Below are 10,127 nucleotides of genomic sequence, written 5' to 3'. Positions count from 1 at the left end.
CTGAGCTCCAGAACATAGTTATCTGCCTTCCGCTGAGCCATATTGTTGGTCCAGCTAACTCAGGGTCATTTACACACAGCACAATGTTGAACTACGAAGCTCACTCCCACAGGAGGCAGGGATGGCCACCAACTTGGATATCTTTGAAAGAGGAGTAGACAAATTCATGGAGGAAAGGACTATCAATGTGATAAAGGAAAATCCTGGGGATTTACTCCACTGCCCAGCTCGTCGGGGTGCTTCTCCCTGTGGGTCTCTCCGGTTAGCAAAAGATGGAGTTTCCAGCCAAGTGAAAGAAGCAAACAGCGGTCAGTAGACCTGATCTTCATTTGTTGCAACAAGGTTCAAACACACAAAGAGTAGGAACCCCAAGCATGGGGTTGCGTGGACTTTTAAGACCTCTCCCCATTTCTCACAATACATTTTTCAACAGCATCATCAATACATCACAAATATGTCACGAAGTAGGTGTGTTTGGCATGTAGAAACGTGAGCCCATCACCCACCCCTGTCAATAACCCCAGTTCCTGAAACCTTTTAACTACCCTCTTCCCCAAGGAACAATAAGAATATTTACAAATCCCCCTAGCTACAAGGCTTTCTCCTTTGAAAGTACAGTAGTACCTCTGGTTAAGAACTTAATTCATTCTGGAGATCTGTTCTTAACCTGAAACCGTTCTTAACCTGAGGTTCCACTTTAGCTAATGGGGCCTCCCACCGCCGTCGCATGATTTCTCTTCTCATCCTGGGGCAAAGTTCTTAACCCGAGGTACTACTTCTGGGTTAGCGGAGTCTGTAACCTGAAGTGTTTGTAACCCGAGGTACCACTGTATCAGGATTCAACCACCATCCCAATGGATTTCTGTCTGGTGAATGTGCTGCCCTTGATTGCCTCCTGCCTCCTATTGTGTGGCTAAGTTCACACCTTGTGGAGGAGCAAGTATTATGTGACCTTATGCTTAAGCGCAGCGGTTCTCAACCTGTGGCTCCCCAGATATTGTTGGACTACAACTCCCATCATCCCTGAGCTCTGGCCTTGCTAGCTAGGGGTGATGGGAGTTGTAGTTTAACAACATCTGGGGACCCACAGGTTGAGAAAGGCTGGCTTAAGGGATTATGGAGGCAGGGGGAGGAGTCATTAGCTGCCTGAACCAAGGAAATCCATCAAACCATTGAATTTTGGCGATTATTTTAGTCTATATTGGATAGCCAGAGGAAACAGTATGATCAACAGTATCTGCTTATTGCTACAATTTTATAGACTGCTTTTCTGAGCCTCTTTGCTGTTGTGTATGTACGGTGCCTGTGTCAACAGTCATTGTCCTGGCCTTAGTTAGAGGATGTGGTGGGGACTTGGGATTTTGGGGGAGTCGTTTAACTGCCCCCCCCTTTCCTGGTTTTAACAAATGGCTACTAGCTATAATACTAGCTCCCCCTCCATGGCTGTAGGTGGTAATGCTTATGAATGGACTTAATTTAAACTGATAACTTCCAGCATATGGTTAGTGGAGTCCCCATGTCCCTCCTGGGCAAGCAAAACTATGAATCAAGTGTGGGAGAGTTTACTTTTGAATTGCCTCTTGATTTCCACTGGGCATTCCCAAGGTCCTTGAGCAAATCATCAGATCCTGCCCTATTTAGTTTTCATCGTTTTGCTTCTACACATTTCGTTATGATAGAGCTGCTATATAGAGCCAGGGTGGTGTAGTGGTTAAGAGCGGTAGACTCGTAAAGCAGGATATCAAATCCAAACACCTCCTCCTCCCTCTCCTCCTCCTCCTCCTCCTCCTCTTCTTCTTCTTCTTCTTCTTCTTCTCCTCTATCTGTATGTCACTCCCTCGTGTGGCTCACCTCTGAACTGCAGGTGCCTGTTTCTCATTGAAGTAACACCAGGGCTTGGACTGGCTCCACCAGTTGAATGATCCAAGACAGGAAGGAGTACAGGAGGACTCCCTATACCAAGTAAGCTTTGCTCTATATAGAAGAACTTTAGACCAGTTATCTTATTTCAATAGCATGAGTCTGTAGTTTGCACAGGGTGAAGATAGGAGGGAGAAGAATAAGTGTATGGTGGTGTCAAATACAGGTTACGGTGAGGCTAGCAGTTGGGGTGATGTGAGAAATGAAAAATGGGGCCGTGGAAATGATACGGCCTCTTTTGTATCAGGGTAGGTAACTTTTTTGGTCCAGCTGACCAGCTTGGGTGTCCTCCTGTATCCTTTGCTGTCATTCAAGGTTCAGGTGGCCTCAATGACCCAGAGTGCCTTCCATCAGCTTCGACTGGACAGGGATAGCCTAACTACTGTTGTCTATGCTCTGGTAACCTCAAGGTTAGATTACTACAATGCATCATACGTAGGGCTGACTCTGAAGACGGTTTGGAAACTTCAGCTAGTGCAGAATTCAGTGGCTGGGTTGCTTACCGAAGCAAGATGCTTTGAGCATATTGCACTGATCCTGGTCCAACTGCACTGGCTACCAATTAGTTTCTGGCCCTAATTCGAAGTGCTGGTTTTTGACCTATAAAGCCTTAAACGGCTCAGGACCACAATACCTCAAGCACCGCCTCTTTCCGTATGAACCTACCCGGACCCTGAGATCATCCTCTGAGGCCCTTCTTCGTGTGCCTCCATCTCGAGAGGTCCAGAGGGCAGCAACTCGAGAACGGGGCCTTTTCTGCAGTGGCTCCCTGCCTGTGGAATGCTCTCCCCAGGGAGGTTTGCCTGGCGCCCTCATTATACACCTTCAGGCACCAGGCAAAAACATTCCTTTTTAACCAGGTTGACTTGCTTGGCATTCTATACCCTTTTAAAACATGGCTCCTTTTTTGGGGGGGGGGTGTGTTATTGGGTTATTGTTTTTATTTTGAAATTCTATATTGTGATCTTTTCTGTGAACTGCCCTGAGACCTCCAGGTACAGAACACTATATAAATTCAATAAATAAATAAAATAAAATAAAATAAAATAAAATAAAATAAAATATAAAATAAAAGCTTATTGTAATGGGTATGAGTTACTCGTGCGTAAACTGGTGCCTTTCTCGGTTAATTTGCCTTGTTAAAACTTTCTGACTGCGCAGCCCCTTCTCATCGCGGCTGCCTCAGTCACTGGCAGAATCCGTCAGTGGGTGTTTCTTGAACCTCTTCCAACATAAAAGTTGTTTGACACCCAGTCTCCTCCTCCTCTCACTGCGTGGGAGTCTTCTGCGCAGGGAAGGCATGGGTAGCGGAGGACCTGGGCTCTCCTCACTGATGTCCAGTGAAGAGTCCTGGAGCCCTCTCTCCAATTCCCCCGTCTGCCCACCTTTATCCCTGGTGTTGCGCTGATTGGCTTCCCCCTCTACTGAGCTGTTTCTCCCCCTGCTGCTGGGTCCTTTGCCAGCATCATCTGGGAGCCTCCCCTTCGCCTCTCCCTCCGATGTCAGTTCCCTGACACTTATGTAATAGAATATTGGACTATGACTCGGGAGACCATGGTTCGAATTCCCACTCAGCCAGGAAGCTCACTGGATGACCGTGGGGCAATCACCATCTCTTAGCCTAACCTACCTCATAGGGTTGTTGTGAGGCTGAGATGGGGAGGAGGAGGACCATGGACACCACTTTGGGATATTTGGAAGATAAAAGTGTTATAGAAAGATAATAAATAAATGAAACAATAAATAAATCTTTATCTGGACTAGATGGTGAATCACAAAATAACAGCCCCACCATGGAAGAAGGGATGAGTGAAGATCTAAATCTGGAACAAGGGGGAATAAATCATCAGCATCTGCTGCCCCTGTGGATCCTGCCACCTGAGGTCATTGCTTCACCTTGCCTCATGCGTGGGCCGGTCCTGGTGAATTGGTTCCACCCAAGGTGGACAGCACATTCATTGCTGAAAGACAGGAAAAATATATCACAAAAGAAGTGTGTCTGTGTGGTTGCATGCAACAACCTGCTATGCATAGAGAGGTGTGCATTTCATGTTTTTTTTTCCTTCTGTTGAACAGCCACAGCTGGATTCAGGCTCTTTATAGGCATTGGTAACAAGGAATGTTAGAATCGTGGAATTGCAGAGTGGGAAGGGACCCCGAGGGTCATGTAGTCCAACCCTCTGCAATGCAGGCATCTGTATATGCAGGGTTACAGACAGATCACTGGCAGGACTCTAAACCAAAGCCTGTGGCAGGATTTCTCCTAGTCCAGTGAAAGAGGGAAAATTCTGGAGGCCGGGCTGTAAATAAAATAACAGTGTATGGTTAATACCCTGAGCCTGTGTGCACCACACCACAATTCTGTTGGCACCAATGGTAGGTTGCTGACTCCTGGTACAAATAGCACTGGATGCAACCTTCTATCCAACACAGAGACAGAGCAAGAAAGAGAAATAAATGGGAAGGAGACACCTAGGAACTTGCTGGGAGATTTGACTAGTAGAGAGAACATGTGGAGAACATCTGAGGGTATGTGTGTGGGGTATACACACCAAAAGCATTTATATTGCCAATGAAAGGTATTCCCTAAAGGAAGCAGGGGCATGGAGCGGCTAATCAGGGAATGACAGGTCCAGAGGATAGATAGATAAATGATAGATAGATGATATATGACAGATAGTTAGATGATAGATAGATAGATGATAGAGAGATAGATAGATAGATAGATAGATAGATGATAGATGATAGATGATAGATAGATATAGACAGACAGACAGACAGAGATAGATACATAGATATAGATAGATAGATGACAGACAGACAGATAGATAGATAGATAGATAGATAGATAGATAGATAGATGATAGATTGATAGATAGATAGATGATAGATAGATGATAGATAGATATAGACAGATAGATGATAGATGATAGATGATAGATGATAGATGATAGATGATAGATGATTGATAGATGATAGATAGATGATAGATAGATAGATAGATAGATAGATAGATAGATGATAGATAGATATTGCTAGTCGCTGTCAACCTTGGTTGCTTGAGTACTCCAGCTACCCACCAACCTTTTTGCTAATGGCCCTTCCCTCCCCCCACCTGTGCAAACCCCTTCCCTTGACAACTAATCCACTCACACACCTATTGGCCTGACAGCTCACCCAATCCGCACCTTTGGTGTGGAGAAAGGGGATAGCGAAAAGTTTTCCTCCTCTCTCCAATGAAGCTGAAGGCCAGAGGATTCAGGACAGGGAAAACCAAGTACTTCGTCATGCATCCAGAAGTTTATCTGTGATGGTCCACTGACTTGGATGGCTTTAACAGAAGATTAGAGCAATGCAAGGGGACCAAGGCTATTGATGACTACCAGCAATGGAGGCTATGTCCTACCTTCACTATACCATTTACTGGTAAACACAAGGGCAGGGAGCACTGTTCCTGCACAGGCCCTGCTTGAGGGCTCCCCAAGAGTCATCTGGTTGGCCACTGTGAGATACTGCACTAGGTGGACCACTGGTCCATTCTTATCTTGTCCAGACCACTGGTTCAGTGGGCTCTTACCTTGTGCAGACCACTCTCTCCTGGAATGCAGTGATGTTCTTACAGGAGCATTCAATGGCAGGTCCGTTTATATTGCTCCTTCAGCTGCCCAATGTATAATCTAGGACAGGGATACCCAATCTGATGCCCTCTAGATGTTGTTAAACTACATCTCCCCACCCATCCCTTACCATTGGCTACCCTGGTGGGAGTTGCAGCCCAAAAAATATCTGGAGGACAACACGTCAGATGTCTTGATCTAAGAGATGGCCCACAGCTCATTTGTGGCTCATTACACTTCTCTGTCATCCTCTACCATATAATTTGGAATGACAGCTCCTCTAAGTGATTAGTAGCCAGCTCCAGATTGCCTCAAGTCAGCTCCTGTTGTTATTCTGCTGACTTCACTGGTATTATAACGAAAAGAGCTTTTGTCTCCACCTTCATTTAGTGAGGATGAATGAAATATATCTGTGCCACACAATTATGCTTCTAGATCAGATGTGGTCCCTTTAGATTCTTGGCTGATCTTATATCCACCCATGGTCCAGCTATGACCGAGGGTGGACTTTAACATTTGCCCAGAAAAGGACTGTCTCTATGAATTGATCAGTCGATTTGTTCTCCCCCTCCACTGTCTATAAAGGTAAAGGGAACCCTGACCATTAGGTCCAGTCGTGGCCGACTCTGGGGTTGCGGCATTCATCTTGCTTTATTGGCTGAGGGAGCCGGTGTGTGGCCAGCATGACTAAGTCACTTCTGGCAAACCAGAGCAGCACACAGAAACGCCATTTACCTTCCCACCGGAGCAGTACCTATTTATCTACTTGCACTTTGATGTGCTTTCGAACTGCTGGGGGCCGGAGCAGGGATTGAGCAACGGGAGCTCACCCCGTGGTGGAGATTCAAACCGCCGACCTTCTGATTGGCAAGTCCTAGGCTCTGTGGTTTAACCCACAGCACCACCCGCGTCCACTGTCTATATAAGACGGCAAATAAAATGGGTGGGCCATACACCAGCTATTATAGAATAACAGAATGCAACAAACAACCCAACAAACGAATGAATAAACTTTGATTTTTTAAAAAAGAACAATACTTTGACTTCGACATTATTTTACTTCAGCCAACAAATGTTTACAAATCACACGTATTATGGAAAACTGTTCAGCAGATCAATGCATGTTGCTTTTCTTCTGTGTACATTCTGTGCTGGAGCATAGAAATGTCAAAAGGTTCTAATAGCATGACATCTAAGCTGCAGGTGGCAGAGGTAAAATTACTGGATAGAGCAACACCATTATTATTTTCCCCCACATGCTTTGATGTCTAATGTTCCCTCCCTCTGGCCATTCACCATTCCCAGGAAGTCAGACTAGGCAACCCTGGAAGTTGAGTGCAACCTAACTGCCCTAACACTCCCCTTTGAGGTTTGCACCTCCAACCTTGCCAAGGATTAGGAAGCCCAGTAATTCAGGATTAATGATATACTCTTTATTCTTTTTAATATATATATATATCCAGAGAAGTAAATTAGTTTCATGGCTTTGGTGGTTTTACGTGGAAAGGGACAAAAACCTGTGTCTGTGCTTTTTGAATGGGAACAGGATGGACTGAGACAGACTCCCTTAACCCGTTATCACTCAGTATGGCCTACACTGACTGGCAGCAGCTCCCTAGGGAGATTTTAGAATAGGGTCTTTCCTAGTCATACCTGAAGGTGCTTGAGGTTGAACCCGGGGCATTCTGAATGCTGAATTAAAGTAAGGCTCTAGTCCTCATGGATATGGATAAAGCGATGATTTAAATAGGAACATAAAGCGTTGTATTGTACTGAGTCAGAACCTGTTGATTGATCCAGTTTTGTATTGTCTACACTGACTGGCAGTGGCTCTGCAGGGCTTCAGACTGCTCTCTCTCCCAGCCCCATCTGGAGATGCTGGGGTGTAGTTTGGAAGGTCAGGGGGGCCATGGCAACAGACACACAATATTGAGGGGTTACAAACCAGGTGCCCCCATGCTTTTTTGTTTTTTTACAAAGGTTATTTTAAACATCCTTTTCATTTCATTATATATCATTTCCCAGTAAGCTTTAACCTAACTACAAGACCGCCACATATGATAACTAGAACCTACTTTCTCTACATTTCCAACACTTATTTGAATTAAATTTATACATTCTTGCCAGGTTACTTGGTGTTAGATACCATCGATATATCATTCTGATATAATTTTCTCTTAGACCATAACATGCTGAAAATTTTATATCCATATCCACAATCATTCCCATGCTTCCATGTCTATAGGGGTGAGAGAGAGAGTGAGAGGCAGAGAGGCAGAGAGGGAGAGAGAGAGAGAGAGAGAGAGAGAGAGATAGATTTTAGACTCTCCAAGTGCCTCTACATCCCAGGGACAATTCTGGACTTACAAGAAGCCATCCCGGTTTTTTATTTGACCCCTGCTTTTCCTAAACAGTCACAATTTTCATCACAAAAATGAAGTTATGTATGAAGTTATGTAACCCCCTGAGCCAACGGGATAAGTGACTATACAACTTTTAGAAGGCATCTGAAAGCAGCCCTGTATAGTGAAGTTTTTTTTTTTAAAAAAATGCTTATTGTTTTATTATATTTTAATATATGTTGGAAGCCACCCAGAGAGGCTGGGGCAACCCAGTCAGATGGATGGGATATAAATAATAAAATTATTATTATTATTATTATTATTGAATAGGATGTTCCTATTTTCATTGGAGAAATGTTGGAGGGTATGTGATTTGCTGAAATTTTGCCAAATGTGAAAAAGGAGCCGAGCCCCCATTTGTTGTGTTCTGACTGAGACAGTTACAGGTAGGTAGCCGTGTTGGTCTGCCATAGTCAAAATAAAAAAAATCCTTCCAGTAGCACCTTAAAGACCAACTAAGTTAGTTCTTGGTATGAGCTTTCGTGTGCATGCATCTGAAGAAGTGTGCATGCACACGAAAGCTCATACCAAGAACTAACTTAGTTGGTCTTTAAGGTGCTACTGGAAGGAATTTTTTTATTTTGACTGAGACAGGACTGTTTTGTGCCTGGTCATCAGAAATGATTCCTGAATCACCCTCTTCAGAAGTCAAAGCACCGTGCTTAGAAACTAGATAGGCCTGGATTTAGATGTGTGTTTTAACTGCCTCTCGGCAAGTCATTTATGCGTTATTAAAGCCTTCGTCACTTGTCCCTGAACTATAATCATTTCAATCTAGAAATCCAAAGGAAACCCGTCCCAGATTTACCCCAAGAGGAATCTATTTGTTGTTATTAAAAAAAGAGGCTCAAGGGGGTGACTCCACTGTAACTAAAATATTAAGAATATGAAAAGTAGGTTGTCATTGGCAAAACTGAAACCAACCAACATAAGGCAAGGCCTCAGTCCTCCATATATTGGCGTCTCAATTAAAATACATGGTATTTAGCCATCTTTCGTCATTCGGAATTGTGAGATTTGCAAGGGATTTTGGACCTTTTTATTTTTTATTTGAAAATATACATATATCAATTTATTTAGCATTCCACCCCCTACCCCGGGAGACAAGAGTTGAAATTGACTTTTGTTTCTCAAAATCATCTTCTGCAAACTGGAATGCAGCCATGAAGAGTTTTGGGGACACCAGGAGGTCTCTTTAACCTGGAAGAAGCAAAGTGACATTTCCCTGACACAGCTTCTGATATATTTCTCATTACACAGGGAAAGGAACATCTGTCAATGTCAGTTTCTCATTTCTCCACATTTCGACATCAGCTTTCATTTTTAAAAACAGGCTTCCTGAACAGTACTCAGCATTGAAGCTCGAATTTCATGTTTGTGCGTGTGCATATTCCCACAATAAGCACATATTTGTGCACGCAGTTTCCCCTAATGCAATGCATTTTTATATTATCTTCATGAATATATGCACTTTATGCACACATGCCCCGCTATATGCATTTTTTGTACAAATTACTCGGCTGTAGAAACAAATGGCAACATTAAAAGAAGTGTGAAAGTCGGATGGCGGCTGTGTTTTGGTTCATTTATTGTTCCAGGCAAAGCAAACTGAACCCGGTTTCACCTCCATCCCTATTACCATTACAGTGGAACCTCAGTTTGCGAACGTGATCTGTGCGGAAGGCATGTTCGCAACCCGCAGTGCCGCGTCTGCGCATGCGCGTGATGCGATTTGGTGCTTCTGCGCATGTGCAAGTGCCGAAACACAGAAGTAACCTGTTCTGGTACTTCCGGGTTTCGGTGCATCCATAACCTGAAAACGCATAATCCGAAGCATCTGTAACCCGAGGTACCACTGTACATTTATATCTTGCCTTTTGGCCAAAGATGTTAAGGGCAGTGAACACTGTTCTCACCCTTTTTCATTTCACCCTACCAATGATCACCCTCTAAGGTGGATTAAGCTGAGAAATAGAATAGCTCTCCCGGGATCACACAGTGAGTTTCATGACTGAATGGAGATTTGAACCCTGGTCCTTTGTTTGCATGATTCTATGCCCCTCCACAAATTTGCATGTGAAGACCCTCAAAACCACCCCCAAAATAAAGACACAATAGATATAGAATTTAGTTTAAGGTTTTTGGCATTAATTTTGGCCACAACTTTATTGATTACAGCATGTGAGTG

Source organism: Podarcis vaucheri, assembly GCF_965113315.1.
Source record: "Podarcis vaucheri genome assembly, chromosome: 16".
In the NCBI taxonomy this organism is placed as follows: domain Eukaryota; kingdom Metazoa; phylum Chordata; class Lepidosauria; order Squamata; family Lacertidae; genus Podarcis; species Podarcis vaucheri.
This window is presented reverse-complemented; position numbering follows the sequence as displayed.